Source organism: Equus caballus, chromosome 19, assembly GCF_041296265.1.
Source record: "Equus caballus isolate H_3958 breed thoroughbred chromosome 19, TB-T2T, whole genome shotgun sequence".
NCBI lineage: Eukaryota > Metazoa > Chordata > Mammalia > Perissodactyla > Equidae > Equus > Equus caballus.
In genome coordinates, this window is record NC_091702.1 from 66,873,990 (window position 1) to 66,892,022 (window position 18,033).

Sequence of the window (18,033 nt, forward strand, 5' to 3'; positions counted from 1 at the left end):
ATATTTAAATATAGTTTTTTCCAGAACATTTATCACCTCCTTATTTCTCAGACTATAAATAAAAGGATTTAGTAAAGGAATTAAATTACTATAGTATAAAAAATTGCTCCTGGTGTATCTTTATTCCTTTCTTCAAATGGTCAAATATACATGAGAAGACAAATGTAGAATATTGAGACAGAGAAAAAGTGGGATGTGCACGTAGAAAATGCTTTGCCTCTCCCTTCTTTAGCTTTCATTCCAAAACATTGAAAAGGATGCAAAGATAAGAGATCAAGACCGTGGCAATGGTGAGGACTTGAACTGACACTGAAAAAACATATATCAGTAATTCATTGATAAAAGGGTCAGTACAGGAGAGTCGATAGAGTGGAAGAACATCACCAAAAATGTGGTCAATGATGAGACCTGCAGAAAGTTAACCTTAATAGAAGCCCTACATGGATCAGGAAATGCAGGTTTGCAACTATGAAGGCCCCTGTGGTCTTCTGAATGGAGAGTTTCCTAACATCTTGGGGGTAATGGCACAGGAACAACAGGAATCCATCAGACTCAGGTTGCCCAGAAAGATGCACACTGATGTGTGAAGATGCAGCTCCATAAAATTCAGTGAAACCAAGCTAAGATTCCCCACCATGGTGATCAGATAGATGGCCAAGAACTCCACAAACAGGAGCATCTTCAGCTCTGGGTGATCTGTAAATCCTATGAGGATAAACTCAGTTGTCAAAGAGTCATTTTCCTCAGCCATTCCTGGCTTCTCAGCTGAGATAGGAATTGTAGAGAATTGGAATTCTAAAATAGAGTGTATCTAATTCTCCCCTCGAATTTCCCCACGTACAAAAAGAAAGAAGGTCTTCTTCAATCATCCTATGCTGTCTTCTGAAAAATAGCCCATGCACAGTAGGTCAAGTCTGTGAGAACAGAAGTATCACAGATTGTGTCCACAGGATTGTCTAGAAATGCCTGTGTGAATTCCCAGGACAGAAATGCTGTTTCTGCATAAATTATCCAATGCTGATGTACACATTCCTGGTCAGTATGTATAATTTGGTATTTCCAAAATTAGAAGACATTTAATTATGATGTCTTTTTCTCCAGGAAAAAAGTAAATGAGTTTTAAATCCTATCCTGTTGGATTGATTGTTTGAAAATAAATTACTTTAAACATTTTAAATGTCTCATTTTAAAAACTCCACAGAAACACAATGGGTTTTAAAACTGGTTTCTCTATCTTAGTATTCCTGCACTGGTAAGCCTTCCAAGGGACATTTTAAAAAAAGACCTATTCATCCTTTAAGACAGGGGAAGAATAGAGCATCTTTAAACTTTCTTAATAAGTTAATTTTGATATGATTTCTATTTAATCCATCACATTCTGGATCCTACTCCTATATTGCTGTGACACATTCTCCCAAGAAGTTATTACTCTTAATCATTCATTTATTCTAAAACTTTCTGTCAGTAGTTTTGAGTGTCCTACATGCATGCCAGCATTATGAGTTTGGTCACCAACTCTCCATTCACAGTGTATATTACTCGTGATAAATCCCTATCTTGCACTCTCTCTTACTTCTTCTATAGAAACCACTTTCCTCATTTTTGGTAAATCCCGTGGAGGTTCTACATTTATTATGTGATTATTTATGCTTATAAACTCACTATTTACACTTAATCCACTATATATTTATTGGAATTCAATGATCACTCAAATTTATTATATACTTATTATAGTTTAGTAACCATAATACTACAAGAAATGTAGGTTTTAAAGAATGCTACAATCCTTTTTCCTTTCTTCCAGAAATTGCTAAAAACCTTTGGCCTCAGCATTTTTCAGATAAAAAATTTTGGAGATGTGCCTGTTAATTCTTCAAAGCACATTGTTTTAAAAAAAATATTTTGGTTAAATTTTTTTGTTTGTTTCTTATCCTTGACTACATTGAATTTAATATACTGTTTTTTCTATTTTCTCCCATAGCATGGAAAGGTTTTCTGGAGTTGCTCACTAGAGGATTGCAATCAGATGAATAAAATAAGATATACTTTGTATTTTAGGTCTATAACATTTTAAAAAATCTTTCAGAATAATACTATTTTAGAAAAACTTCGTAAAAATATTCAAAGATATCTTTATATCATTGTTTTAGAAACCCCTAGTGGCAAACCAAATGAAAATACTGATGTAGACTCTGGTTTAGTTACCTATAATCACTATTTTATATAGAAAATACTGAATCAGAATAATGAATGAAAACTCGTCTTCTCTCCTGCATTTGAAATATAAATTATTCTACTGAATTAGAAATCAATTTTCCTTTACCTCCCAGAATCATTTTACCAAGTCATTTATAGCGTTGCCTGTATATTTACTGATAAGACATTGGTAACTTTGAACTCAGAATAGGTCAGAATGATCCACTGTGCCATCTTATTACAACTTTCCAGTGTCTTCAATTTAGAGACAAGCAAAGAAAATTATTGAGTAGATAAAATGTATAGCTAATTAATATGGTGAGGAAGATTAGCCCTGAGCTAACACACATTGCCAATCTTCTTCTTTTCTTTTTTTTTGCTTGAGGGAGATTGTCCCTGAGCTAACGTCTGTGTCAGTCTTCCTCCATTTTGTATGGGAGGCCACCACAGCATGGCTTGATGAGGTGTGTATATGTCAGCACCTGGGATCCACACTTGCATCACGGGCCACCAAAGTGGAGTCTGCAAACTTAACTACTATGCAACCAGGCCGACCCCAATTGGCCCTTTAACTTAATGATATCTTAATGATTAATTGATATTTACACTTTTCCTAAAGGATGCACCCAGGCATTAGTCATTGTATTAATTCTGTCTTGCTTGGCCAATAAATAGTTGAGATCGCTCTGTTATCTAGAGCTATGACAGTTAATAAAGCTATGCTGGTCTGTAGGTGTCTTGGATATGTCCTTACCACATCAGGCTCTCAGTAAAATATGAATAACCAGGAGATTTGTTTATATACATGGAAAGGTCAGATAATAACATCAAAATATGCATTTCACTGTGGAAATCATTGGGGGGCCATCTGATTTCAGAAGGATAGTCATAACAGTGTATTCTCAGAAGACACAAAAGTAACAAAAGTGAATCTGATTTCTAAAATTCTTTGTTAAGAAAAAAAATAACTGACGTTTTAAGGCACATAGATATTTTGGAGTTACTCCTTAATAGAGAGCTCAGAGCTTACTAGGCAAATCCAGCAACTCCAGAGATTGACAACCATGGCAAATTTTTTTATTCCGGCTTTATTGAGTTATAATTGACATGTAACATTATGTAAGTTTAAGATGTAAAATAGGATGATTTGATACAGGTGTATATTGCAAATTAATTACCACAATAAGGTTAGTTAACACATCCAACACCTCACATAGTTACAATTTTTTGTTTGTGCTGAGAACATAGGATTTACTCGCTTGACCACTTTCAAGTATACAGTTAGCTTTCAAGTTGGAGAAGTTAACACTAGTCACCATGCTGTATATTAGATCCTCTGAAGTTATTCATCTTATAACTGAAAGTTTTACACTTTAACCATCTCCCCATTTCCCCCAGCCCCTAGAAACCACCATTCTACTCTCTGTTTCTATGTTTTTTCAAGAGTCCACATATAAGTGAGATCATACAATATTTGTCCTTCTCTGTCTGATATATTTCACTTAGCAAAATGTCCTCAAGGTCCACCCACGTTGTCAAAAGTGGCAGGATTTCCTTCTTATTTAATGCTGAATCATATTCCATTTGTGGGTTTATTTCTGGGCTCTCAGTTCTGTTTCACTGTTCCGTGTGTCTGTTTTCATGCTAGTACCATACTGTTTTGATTTCTATAGATTTATAGTATAGCTTGAAATCAGGAAGTGTGAAGCTTCCTGCTTTGTTCTTTCTCAAGATTGCTTTTGCTATTGGGGATCTTTTGTAGTCCCAAAAGAATTTTAGAATTGTTCTATTTCTATGAAAAATGCAAATTGAATTTTTATAGGGATTGCACTGAATCTATATATGCCTTTGGGTATGGACATATTAACAATAGTAATTCTTCCAATCCATGAACATGGGATATTATTTCACTTATTTGCCTCTTTGCCAATTTCTTTCATCAATGTCTTATAGTTTTCAGTGTACAATTCTTTCACTTCCTTGTTTCAATTTAGTCCTAGGTATTTTATTGTTTTTGATGCTATTGTAAATGGGATTATTTTTTTTCATTTCTCTTTCAGATATTTTGTTGTTCATGAACAGAAATGTAACTGATTTTGGTATGTTGATTTTCTATCCAGCAACTTTACTTAGTTTGTTGATTAGTTCTAACAATTTTTTGGTATAGTCTTTATGTTTTTCTATACATAAAATTATGTCATCTGCAAACAAAGACACTTATTTTTCCTTTCCTATTTCCTTTTTTTTTTTCTTGACAAATTACTCTGGCAAGGATTTCTAGTACTGCATTGTATAGAAGTAGCGAGAGTGGGCATCCTTATGTTGTTCCTGATTTTTGAGGAAAAATTTCATCTCTTCACTGTTAAGTATGATGTTAGCTGCCAGCCTGTCATATACAATCTTGAATATGTTGAGATATGTTACTTCTATATTCAATTTTCTGAGACCTGGGATGATGAAAGGATGTTGAATTTTGTCCAATGTTTTTCTTCATTTGGTGAATGATTGTATGGTCTTTATCTTTCATTCTATTAATGTGGTGTATCACATTTATTGACTTACTTATGTGGAACCATCCTTGTATCCCAGGGATATATCCCACTTGATCATGGTGAATAATTTTTAATGTGCTGTTGAATTCAGTTTCCTAGAATTTTACTGAGTATTTTTGCAACTACATTTATCAGAGATATTGACCTGTAGTGTTTTTTTTCTTATCTGGTTTTGTATCAGGGTGATGCTGGCCTCATAAAATGTCTTTGAAAGTGTTTTTTCCTCTTCTATTATTTGGAAGAGTTTGAGAAGAATTGACATTAATTGTTTTTTAAATGTTTTGTTAATATCACTAGTGAAACCACCTAGTCCTGGGCTTTTCTTTGCTGGGAGGTTTTTGATTACTGAGTCAATCTCCTTACTTGTTATTGGTCTGTTCAGATTATCCGTTTCTTCATGATTCAGCCTTGGTAGATCGTATATTTCTAGGAATTTGTCCATCAGTCTAAGTTATCCAATTTATTGGCTTATGGTTCTTCATAGTAGCCTCATATGATCCTTTCTATTTCTGTGTTGTTGGTTGTAATGTCTCCTCTTTCATTTATGACTTTGTTTATTTGAGTCCTCTCTTTGTTTCTTGGCTGGGCTAGCTAAAGGTTTTTCAATCTTGTTTATCTTTCAAAAAACCAATTTGTAGTTTCATTGATCTTTTCTATTGTCTTTCTAGTCTCTTTTAATTATTTCTGCTGTAATCTTTATTTTCTTCCTTCTGTTAACTTTCAGCTTAGTTTTCTCTTGTTTTTCTAATTCCTTGAGATTTAGTGTCAGGTTGTTCATTTGAGATATTTCGCTTTTAGTGTACACATTTATCAGTATAAATTTTCCTCAGAATTGCTTTTGCTGCATCCCATAAGTTTTGGTATGCTGTGTTTTCATTTTCATTTGTCTCAAGATACTTTCTGATTTCCATTTTGATTTCTTCTTTGACCCATTGGTTGTTCAGTAGTGTGTTCTTTAATTTCCACATATATGTGAACTTTTCAGTTTTATTCCTCTTATTGATTTTTAGTTTTAAGCCGTTGTGGTTGGAAAAGCTACTTGATATGAATCCAATATTCTTAAATTTACTAAGGCTTGCTTTGTTCCCCCACATATGATCTATTATGTAGAGTGTTCCATGTGTGCTTGAGAAGCAGGTGTATTCTAGTGATAGTTGGTGGAATATTTTGTATATGTCTCTTACGTTCATTTGGTCTATAGTGTTATTCATGTCTGCTGTTTCCTTATTATCTGTCTGGATGATCTAGCCAGAGATGAATGTGAGGTATTGAAGAACTCTACTTTTTCATAATGCTGTCTATGTCTCCTTTCAGTTTTGTTAATATTTGTTTTAAATATTTAGGTGCTCCAACATTGGGTGGATATATATTTACAACTACTATAGCCTCTTGATGAATTGACCCCTTCATTACTACATTCATGTGCATAATGTTTTGGTCAACAATGGACAACTTACATTATGTTGGTCTATAAGATTAGTACCATATAGTCTAGGTGAGTAGTAAGTTTTACCATATAGTTTTGTGTAAGTACACTCTATCATGCTCATACAACTAAATTGCCCAACAATGCATTTCTCAGAATGTATTCCCATCATTAAGGATGCATGACTATATACATCCAAGGGAAATGAATCACTATCTCATAGAGATAATTGCACCCCATGTTCATTGCAGCATTATTTACAATAGCCAAGACATGGAAACAACCTAAATGTCCATCAGTGGATAAAAGGACAAAGAAGCTGTGATAGAACCTGTTCATTCACATTTGGAAAATGACCAGAAAATTCAATATCTAAATGTAATGAAAGATTTCACGTGTTCAGGTACATCTGTCGCTAACATCTTCTCTGATCTGGAATAGTCGTGTACATGTAATTCCAAGAAGACTTCGGTTTTGCCAAGATTATAACATTCTAGGCAGCATTTGCTAGGCTCCGTCTATGTGCCAGGTTCTGTGTTAAATATTTTACAATGATTACTCTTGTAAATCTTCACAACAAATCTCTGCAGTCAATCATAGTCCCACCTTCCCTTCCTCAAATTACAAATAAGGAAACAGAGGCACAGAGATTTTGTGACCTTGCCAGGGGCAAGGGCTAGAAAATGGTTGGGGAAGATTTCAAAACCCAGCGTTCTAAACCTAGAGTATATGCCTTCACCACTATATTTTGCCATCACTAATAATTGAGGATTTTGCTGCCCTGGACCACGCCAATATCACATTTCTTATCCATAATTAGTCCAGGGAGATTTTGGGTGGAATTGGAGGTACTAATGAACTCCTGATTCCAATTTCTATTAATGTAGTGTAGGGTCAGCTTGCAATTCAGATTAGGAAAATGAGACCACTCCTTTGGAGTACGTAGGACTCAGGACTACCGAATCTGGGAAATCCCCAGGAAGGTAGGGGATGGAGAATGGTGTTAGATATTAGAGGGTAAAGAATAAGTGCTAATGAGTCAGAATGAATAGAGAGAGGGATTATGAGAAATTTCAGAGAGCAGCCATTACCACCATCATCTCGCTGTAATGAGTCAGCCTCAGCTTGACAGCAGGTGAGGGGTGGGAGGATGTACAGTCAGCATGGCTTAGGGCCAGAGCAGAGAAAAAGTCCTCTACCCTTAATACCAAGGTTGACTTTTGGGTTTTATCAATATTGTGTAAACATTATTCTAATTTGGTGACATCAACATTACCTTTCCTAGGAAATCCCTGTTGATTCCCTAGTAATGTCCACTGAGCATTGCACATAAATTACAGGCACATGTTTACAATTACAGAAGTTTCCCTATTCCCAGTCTCTGAGCACTAAACTTTTAATAGGGTCTCTAGAGAAGACTCTCAGATTCACTATTGTATTTTCAATGGAGAGTGTTAATTGTCTATGTCTGTCTTCAGTTAACAAGTGAACACAAGTATTAGCCATGGTACTGTCTTCGATGATTCTCAGTTGATGGGTTATTTTTCAAAGACTAATAATAGTTCCTAAAAGGGAAATATTTTGGTTATTTCTGTTCTGACAAACAAATGAAGAATCCCTCCCCTTCCTTTCATAATAAAATGAGAGAAGAGTCTCTGAGTCTTCTGTAGCAGATTTGCTGAAACTTTGTTGTAGTGCCATGGAGTGGATTCTGACCCCTAGTGCCCCTGCGTACAGCAGAGGGAACCCTGCCTGGTCTTTTTGCCCTATCCTCTCCCCGTCCAGGGCTCTATCAGATAAGCCTCCACTGCTCTTCATAGGGTTTTCATGGCCAGTTTTTTCAGACGGGGGTGGACAGGTCCTAATTCCTAGTCTGAGTCTGAAAGCTCCACTGAAACCTGTCCACCACGGGTGACCCTGCTGGTATTTGAAATCCCAGTGGCATAGCTTTCGGCATCACAACAACATGCAGCCACCACAGTATGAAAACCAACAGCCAGGTGGTGTGGTTCCTTGACCAGAACATGAACCTGGGCCTTGATGATAAGTGCCAGATCTTAACCAATAGACCACAAGGGCTAGCTTTGTTAAAGCTATGATTTAAATTTGTAATACATGAAAGAGCAGATAAATATTAGAGACTAGTCTAGCAGTAAACTTTGAGATAACAAATAAACAGGAACAAATTCCACTTTCTTTTAGAAAGCCTTAATTTCATCCATTTGTAATGGTGTAGATGATTGTAACGGGTAGAAAGCGTTATGGAGTGACTTCCACGTCTCTTCCTTCCCTTTTAAATCCCTTCTTCTTCCCTTTCCCACTCTCTAGCTCGACCTCAATCTCCTATGCTGAACCAAATATTTGTCTTCTTTCCCCCATCTTCTCTGCCTCTCTCCTTCATCTTTTTCTTTTCTCTGAGCTCCTGACTTGTCTCCAGGTGTGGGAATGGAACTAGGAAGGCTCCACCTTCAATCTTAGTATTCTGCTCAACTCTTTCAACTTTTATATTGAGGTCTGTGCTGGGTTTTTTCAAGGAGAGAACTAGCTAATCTGAATTTGCCTTGGACCAGATCAGATCGTCTCCAAAGGGAGGTTGATCTAATTGAAGGGAGAAGAGTAGGAAACTCATTTTTTTCTAAACAAAGTTCTGTGTCAAGGAAAACTGAAGCTGGTTCTTCAATTATAAACTGGCAAATTTGTCATGTTGGGTGTCCAGCTGCCTACTGGACATCTCTTTGTAAATGTCTAGGAAACATCTCAACTTTATCATGGCCAAATCTGAACTTCTCTGCTGCTATCAACCTTTAATTCTATTTCTCCTGTGTCTTCCTCACTTTAGAAAATGGTGACTCCATTTTTCCAGTTACTCCAGAAAAAAATATGATCAGTCATCAAATAAATGTCAGCACTACTACGAAAATGTGTTCAAAGTCCAATCACTTTTCTCATCCTGGTGCAAACTACCACTTCTTACCTATTCATGCAAAAATCGTCTACGAAATTTCCCTGCTTCCAGTCCTGCACCTACAGTCTTGTCTCAAGAAAGCAGCCAGAGTTATAAGTCATGTAATGTCACTCTGCTCAAAACAGCTCAGTGGATCCCTCTTTCACTTAATGTAAAAGCCAAAGTCCTTATAAGATCCTGCCTATTTTTCATTGGGAGATCTGGTTTTTTTTCTAATTGTATTGTAGTAGCTTTTTTACATATTTTGTTTACTTCTCATTTGTCAAATACAGTTTTGCAAATACTCTCTCCCAGTTTGTGACCTGCCTATTAATTTTCTTAGTGGTATCTTTTGCTGGACAGAAATTTTATTTTTGATGGTCTAATTCACCATTTTTTAATGGCATTGCTTTCCATGTCCTGCCTAAACAATTTTCCCCACCCACAATCCTTGAAGATAGTCTTCCATTTTCTTCTGGAAAATTTATGATTTTAGCTTTTAGCGTTAGGTCTATGATTAATGTTGAATTATTGTGTATGATAAGAGGTAATGCTCAAGGCTTATTTTTTTTCACGTATCTAGTTTTTCAAGCATAACATGTTGACAAGACTTTTCTTCCTCCATTGGAATTCTTTTGAGTGTTGAAATCATTTTATTCATATGTATAGGGCTACTTCTGGGATTTCTCTTCTCTTCCACAGATCTGCTTGTATAACCTGATTCCCATATCACACTGTATTATTACTGCTTTATAGTTAGTATTGAAATCAATCAGTAAATCCTCTAATCTTTTTTTCAAACTTACTTCGGCTGTTCTTGGTTTTTTGCATTTAAATTTAATTCATAATATTGATTTAAATTTTAGTATTAGCTTGGTAATTTCTAGACAGGATCATAATATTTTGGCTGGAATTCCGTTAAACCTATAGATAAATTTGGGAAGAATTAACATTCTAATGATATGGAATGTTTCAATCCATGAACATGGTATAATTTCCACTTATTCAGGTTTCTCTCTATGTCTCACAGCAATGTTTTCTAGTACTCAGAATACAGGTCTTTCGCACCTTTTGTTAAATTTATTCCTTAGTAGTTTAGGGTTTTTAGAATATTGTAAATGGTGTTTACTTTTTATTTTATTTTGTGAATCTTTTTTGCTAGAGTGTATAAAAACACAAGTGATATATATAATATCATTTTATACTGCCATCTTACTGAATCAACCTAGTAGTTACAATCTTTATTTCATGGATTCCTTAGAATTATCTAAACCATCATGTCCTCTTTGAAAAGAGAGAATTTTGCTTCTTTTTTTCTTATGTTTATGCCTTTTGTTTCTTTATGTTGCCTTATTGCAATGACTAGGACCTCCAGTAAAATATTGAATAGAAGTGGTGAGAGTAAATATTCTCATATTTTCCTCAATTTTGAGATAAAGTGTTCAGTATTTCACATTATGTGTAATAGCTGTAGGTTTTATGTTGATGACCTTTATCAAGTTGAAGAAATTGTATTCATTATCTGCTGATTGTTTTTAATCAAGAATAAATGTTAGATTTTGTCACATGCCTTTTTACTTCCATTGAAATAATGATACTTTTTCTTTGCTCTGTTTATGTGATGAATTAAAATGATTGATTTTTAATTATTAAACCAATCTTGCATTTCTGGAATAAAATCACCTTAGTCAGAATATAATATCTTTTCTATATCTTTACTGGATTTGGTAACTTTTGCTAAGTATTTTTTGTCTCTATGTTCAGAGGGATGTTGATCTATACTCTTTAAAAAAATGTATTGGTCCTGTGTTGGTATCAAGATTATGCTGGCCCCATCAAATGAGGTGGGAAGATTTCCATCCTCTTCTATTTACCAAAAGAGTTTTTTGTGGATTGGTATTATGTATTCCCTAAATGTTTGATTAAATTTTCCAGTGGTTTCAGACGGTTTCACTTGAGCCTAGAATTTCCTTTTTAGGAAAAATATGATATTTATTCAATTTATGTAATAGATATGGAGTATTTAGCTTTTCTATTTCTTCTTGTGACAGTTTTGGGAAGCTGTGCTTTTCAAAAAATTTATCCATTAATCTAAGTAGTCTAGTTTTTTTACATAAAGTTGTTCATAATTTTCCTATTCTTTTAATACTATACAACCTGTAGAAACAGTCTCTTTCATTCCTTATGTTGGTGATTTGTATTCAGTCACTACATCTGTTTAATTCTCACTAAAGCTTTATCATGTCTCTAGATAGTTTCAATTAGCCAATTTTTAGTTTTGTCAGTTTTCTCTATGGTTTACCTATTTTAGGTTTTTTTTTTTTTTTAAAAAAAAGGTTCTTCATTTCTTCCTGAAGATCTGTTTCCATCTCAACTCATTTCCCTTCATTTTACAGAAGCTCCTTTATCACAGTGATACTACTGGTAGATTCTCTTAATTTTTACTATATAAAAATACCTTTACTTTTATTTTAATCATGAAGTATATTTGCACCAGATATAGAATTCTCAGTTGATTTATTTTATTTCCTGTCATCACTTTAAAGATGTTCTACTGTCTTTCTTTTGAGCTCCATTGTTTCTTATGAGAAGTCAGTGAACATTTTGTTTTTGTTTTTTGTTGTTTCAGGTTTTTTTTAGTGATCATTTATATCTTAGTTCCATTATAGGCACCATTGTCATAGAATACAACTCAAAGTTTCTCATATCTTCCACATCAGCATATTTTAGTTTTGAGTTACATAATTTTTTGGTTAAATTTTCTAAACAATTTATTAAGATGTCTAATATTGTAATAAATCTTACCTAAATGTTTTTATGTAATAGTCAGTAATAATACAGCAGAAATCATATTAACAACCTCAGGAGAACTAATGGGAGCCACCAATGTCTTCACCAAGAAGAAAAATTTATTTATAATTCCTTATGTATATGATTGAAATGAAACAAGTTTCTATTAAATGTGCCTTTATTGTCATGAAATTTACCAGGATATAATTAAACATACAGAATGTTATTTCCTTTTGCTTATTTTGATATACACTTTTCTGCAATATTATTTTGTGCAAAAAATAAAATGGAAGAATTTACCCAAGTTTCATATCTCACAAGGAGATTCATGTTCATGTAAAACAAATTTCATCTTCCACTGATTAGCTGGGCCAAACATGGAATGAATTAAACCATGGGCTCAAAAACCAAAAAAGATCATTGCATAGGAGTTGTGAAATTGGTGGATTTTAAAAATTTTGCTGAAGAATGACTAGAGATAAAATGTAATAGTGTGGAGTATTTTTCTGTTTAAAAGCACTTTCTCTTGTATTACTTCCTTTAACCTCACAACAGCTCTTGAAGGATACTGTTATTTTCCTCATTTAGCAAATGGAATAAATTCATGTTTAGACTTTCCCCAAATCATACAACTTATTTTATCTATGTAGTCACATTCTAAATATCCTTTTCTTTCTACCATTTTATAAACTTTTAAAAAATTTATACAATAAAAGTCTATTTTAAGCTGCTATAATTTGTTGGTTGACTGACTGCTCTCTGGAGCCTGTGGTACTTATCTGGTGGTGTTAGTCTCAGTCCAGCGGAGGTTCCTGAAGACTGCCTGCTTCCAACAGTACAAATTATAGACTAGTCTAATTCCCATGGGGCAGCTTACAATCCCTTCCTGCTCTAGTTTGTGCTTGAACAATAGGAAGCTTGATTTTCCACTGCAAGTTTTCTTCACTATGAGCTATTCTGTTCTTTTTCAGATATCTCTCTATTTTGTTGAATCAAGGCAGCTGTTTAGATAGCTAAATTTGTAATTTTATATATCTATATATAATCTTTTTGTGATTTATATATATATATGTAATATTATATACATATATATGTACACACACATAAATATTTCTATATTTACACATCCTAACAAGAACTCATTTAGATATTTTTATAGTTTTAATAACAGGAGACCCTTGTAAAGTCTTTTAACATTATAAATTATAGAAATGTATTCTAAGAGAAACTGTCACATTTTGATGCAGGAAACAGAAACTGCTATCCAAATGTCATGGAGAAATCCAGGGAATTAGGTTCTTTTAAAAAAATCACTGGAAAGGCCGGAGGAACAAAAGTTGAGGTTTGACCATTAGGCTTATTTTCAAGATCACTGCTCTATTGTCCCATCGAGAGGTCAGGAAACTGCTGCTATCACCGCCACCCCTGCTGCTGCAGCCCCTGCCTCCTGCTCCAACAAAGCTGGTTACTAGACAGTGGACGTGGAGGGTACCTGCAGCCCCACCCATTCAGGTTGTCCTGAGCCTGCTTAGTCACGCACATTGTGATAGAAAGGAGATATCTTCTCTATTTTGCTCTCCAAATGCTACCTGAGTTTGTTGAATTGAAAGACTCTCACTAATGTATAAGATAATAGTTATCAATGAGTCTATATAAAGAATTTTGTGAATTTTGTAGCAACTCACTATAGGAAAATAGAAAGAGAGAGAAAAGAAGGAAGGGAGGTAGGAAAGGAAAATAAAATAAAGAGAAAAGAAAGAAATCAGAAAAGTAGTGTAAGAACTTTACTCCTTTGTGATAAAGCATTGGTCTCTACTAAAAGGTAAATTCTTTGAGGAGGTATCCATCATTTGATTTTTGTCAGTAATCCTTTCTTCAGTGAGGATAATGAGTTTGAGATTCTTTCCTGAAAAACAATTGGCATAATAAACTAAAAACATCCTTACATGCTTTAAAATATCTCCCCAATTTAATTTGTTCCACGAAGAGAGGGGAGTACAGTAGAGTATTTCAAACAAAAAAGGCACACATGAGTAACACAGCCACCTCCATAACTTGTCAGCCTCAACAGATGTTTCTCACGTGCTTTAAAATACTGTGTTTCTGCTGCTGTCAGGTGAAGTGCTCAATAGTGTCATTAACGTCAAGTTGGTTGATAGCAATATAACCACTTCAGTTATTTTTTCTACTTTTTTAATGATATGTTTTTCCCTTCCTTTAACTTACAACATATTTGTCTTTATATTTAAAGTGGGCTTCTTGTAAGCAGTGTGTAGGTGGGCCTTGCTTTTTGGTTCAACCTTACAATCTCGGACATTTTGAAATCTCTAACACTCACTATATACTTAATGAATTTCTTTCTTTTTCTTGAAAAATACATGAAATATCATGATAAGATTGTTGGTTATTTCCATCAAAGTCTTAAGTCTCACTTAGGTGGTACCTCCTTAGAAGGGATAAACATCACATTATTATAGTTAGTGGAACATATTGTATATGAATTTTTTTGAGAATGATGGTGCAATAGTTGACCAGGGGCTGGCCCTGTGGTGTAGGGGTTAAGTTCTGCATGCTCCACTTCAGTGGCTTGGGTTTGTGGGTTAGGATCTTGGGCACAGACCTACACCACTCATCAGCCATGCTGTGGCAGTGACGCACACATAAAGTGGAGGATGATTATCACAGATGTTAGCTCAGAGCTAATCTTCCTCAAGCAAAAATAGAGGAAGTTTGGTTACAGATGTTAGCTCAAGGCTAGTCTTCCTCAGCAAAACAAAAGTTGATCCAGCTTGACAACTCTTTTCTAATGGGAAGATTTCCCATTAACCTCATTGAAATGAAGCAATGGGGTTTTGATTGGCTATCATCACTTCCAATCATGGTTCCCAAGATAAAGTTACACTGTGGCCCACAATTCTTAATCCTTTGAAACAAATGCCCTATTGAAATATGCATCCACCTGCCCAAAACAGGGAAGAAAATGCAATACAGACCATGGAAACTTTTGGAATATTTGCATGCTGATGTTTAGGTAGAAACTCCATTTGACTGGTCTCCAAATATGTTGATATTATAATAATTTTTCTCCACTGATTATTTTAAAACAGTGGCTTTCTTAGTCTGCTCAGCTGCTCTAACAAAATATTATACACTCCGTGGCTTTAACAGCAGACATTTATTTTTTACAGTTCTGGAGGATGGGAAGTTCAAGATCAAGGTGTCAGCAATACAGTACAGGGGAGAGCCCGCTTCCTGGCTTATAGACAGCTGCCTTCTCACTGGGCTTACATGACCTTTCTTGGGTGAGTACTGATATATATAGAGAGAGAGCTCTCCTGTCTCTTCTTCTTCTTGTAAGGGCACTAATCTCATCACTGAGGCCTCACCTTATGATCACATAACCCAATTACTTCCCAAAGGCCCTACTACAAATACCACAACATTAGGGGTTAGGACTTCAATGAATGAATAGGGAAGGGGGAAAAATTCACTCCAAAACAGTGGTCTAATAAATATGATCCCAAACCAACAGTATTAACATTCTTGAATCAGAAGCAAATCAAAATCAAGACTATTGACAGGAGACCGTCTATACACTGAGAACATTATGCAGCAATGGCAACAGAAAAAAATACAGACATATGCAGTAACATGGGTTTTATGGGGAAAAAAGCATAAAAGCAGCTTGGCTATGATCCATTTTTCCCTGTCCTAGGGCTTGAGGAGTATTCCTCAGGGTAACAAAAAGAGGGCAGATGACCTGGTCTGACGTGTGAAATGGACCTCCACAATATCGAATAATTATGTTTTTTGAATGCTTACCTATTTTAAACAAAACATCTTGTAAACCAAACAGACATTTAAACCAAGCATTTGATTGAATAGCTTCTCCCTGATATTCTGTCATGCTCTATCCCAGGAGCCAATCCTAACGACAAGAAGAATAAGAATAATTCACTTAGGTGTGTAATACTTGTGATTGCCATGAAAAACACTTGAGAAGTTGAGGTGGCATGTAGTGGCCATCTCAGGCCCACTAATATCCCGGGATCATTACAAGATTGAAAGAGAGTGATGAACTCTTACTGCATTCAGTGTATTTGTGCTATCAGACTAATTTAATTTTAGAACTATTTCATGAATAATTATTTAAGACATTATGTGTGTAGGCTATTGTGTTAATCACTGCAAAAGATAAAAAGAGACTAGGACAAGTTATTTATAATAATAAAAATACTTGCAGCCCCAAAATAACAATTATACAATGCCAAGTATAGTCTAAGAAGAATAAACTGTAAGTGGTTCAAATGAGTGAGCTCAATGTTTCAGGTGAGCCTTACTATCCCCTTCAAGATAATCTGGAAATGCATCTAGAAGCTGTGACATTGGAGACAGATTTTGAAGAAAGGACACCATTTCTGTGTTTCCTTTCCCTGTGGAGAGACCTGTATTAGCAAAAGCATGTACGTGAGAGGGTAAACAGTGTGCAGGAAGCTTTCTGCAACCCTTTTTGGGTGTAACACAGGGTTCTAACAGGAGAATTGTGGAGGAAGAGACTTCAGAGTTAAACCAAGGTTTTATTTGGAAGGACCTCATATAATGCCAGGGTGAGCAAATCAGGATGAAAAAGAATAGAGACAGAGATAGAGATAGAGACAGAGAGAGAGAGATGTATGGATGGATGGATGGATGGATGGAGATCTAAATGTAGGTATATGTAAATATGTGTATCATATAATCTGGATATACACGTGAACAAATAAACATCTACATGTGTACATATGCTGACCTAGATACTTATACCATGTTTGCACATAATCTAGTAGCAATGACAATCTATTAAAAGCTGTTGAAAAGGAATATTATTTAATCCGAATTCTGTTTATGAAGAATAACCTGGTAGCTCTGTTTAGAAAGTAAGAGTATCAGTGGGGGGTAGGAGATGAGCAACGAGAGTTTTACCAATCACAGAGGTGGGTGGTTTGTAGAGCGAGGGCCTCAGTTGTATCAATAGGAACATGCAAGGACTTTCAGTGTTGAGAGAGGGAGGATGGGGAAGACCTGAGGTCGCTCGCTCGTTACACTCAGGATCTGCAGTGAGATGAAAGATGACACCGAAGCACTGCAAGGCACAAAACACCCAAACTCTTGCTCATTTTCGTGTCTTTCACAGCTACGCACTAGGCACCACAGCATCATATCACCTTAACATTGTTTGACCTTTGGTAATATGCACTCAAAGATCTTATGTAAATCATACATTCCAAAAAAATTTATACATTACTGATTTTAACTCACTAGTTTCAGTTTTTTAAAACTCTTGGAATATTGACCACTTCCTTCCTCTTCCACCATTTCTCTTTTCCTCTCTAAGCCAAATAAACTATTCAATCTCATCTCTTAACTTTTCAAATTAGTGAAGCATTTCAGATTGTCCTACAACAAACAAACACAGCTGGAATGTGCCTTTCGAGGCATCACAGACAGTAAGAGAAAACTCCCCCTTCTCATTACTCAGGACACAGAGTGGGCTAAGAGTATCCTCTTATAATTTGGCCCAATCTTCACAGTCTTTACTCCCTTCTCATTTTTTCACCATTGTTTTCCCATTTCTGTTTATTTCTCTCTGTGTGACATGAGATGAGGAAAATGAAATTCACCATGTCCAAATAAAGTGGACTGGCTAGCAGAATTCATGGAATTTGTGTCTGCTCACTTGAACACAAACCTGCCTCCACTGTGTAGTTAAACGTGATATGAGTCTCCAGGCTGCCCAGTTGTACTCATATCAATGATGTCGTACTTCAGTCCTGTTCAAAGGAACTGCACTATTTTAGCACTTAATCATTTTGTAAAGCTACATTGAAGAAGCTACAATCATTTCATTTATTTTCTGCTTCAATTATTCTAGTATGACATGAGCATTTGCTTAAAATTCTTTGTTTTCTATGAGGGACATATTCAAATATTAGGAATATGTTAGGTACTCCCAACTTAAGTCATTAAAACACTTCGGGAATTATAACTCAAAAACTCTGCACACTAACCAACCAAACAAAGCTGCATCTAATCTGCACAATTCTGTGACTGTTTTAATAAGAAAAGTACAGATATTAGTATGAGAT

The 18,033-nt window shown here is 35.2% G+C and overlaps 1 pseudogene; it reads right to left on the reverse strand.

Annotated features, from left to right (window-relative positions):
• Positions 1–506, reverse strand: OR5DC1P (olfactory receptor family 5 subfamily DC member 1, pseudogene; annotated as a pseudogene).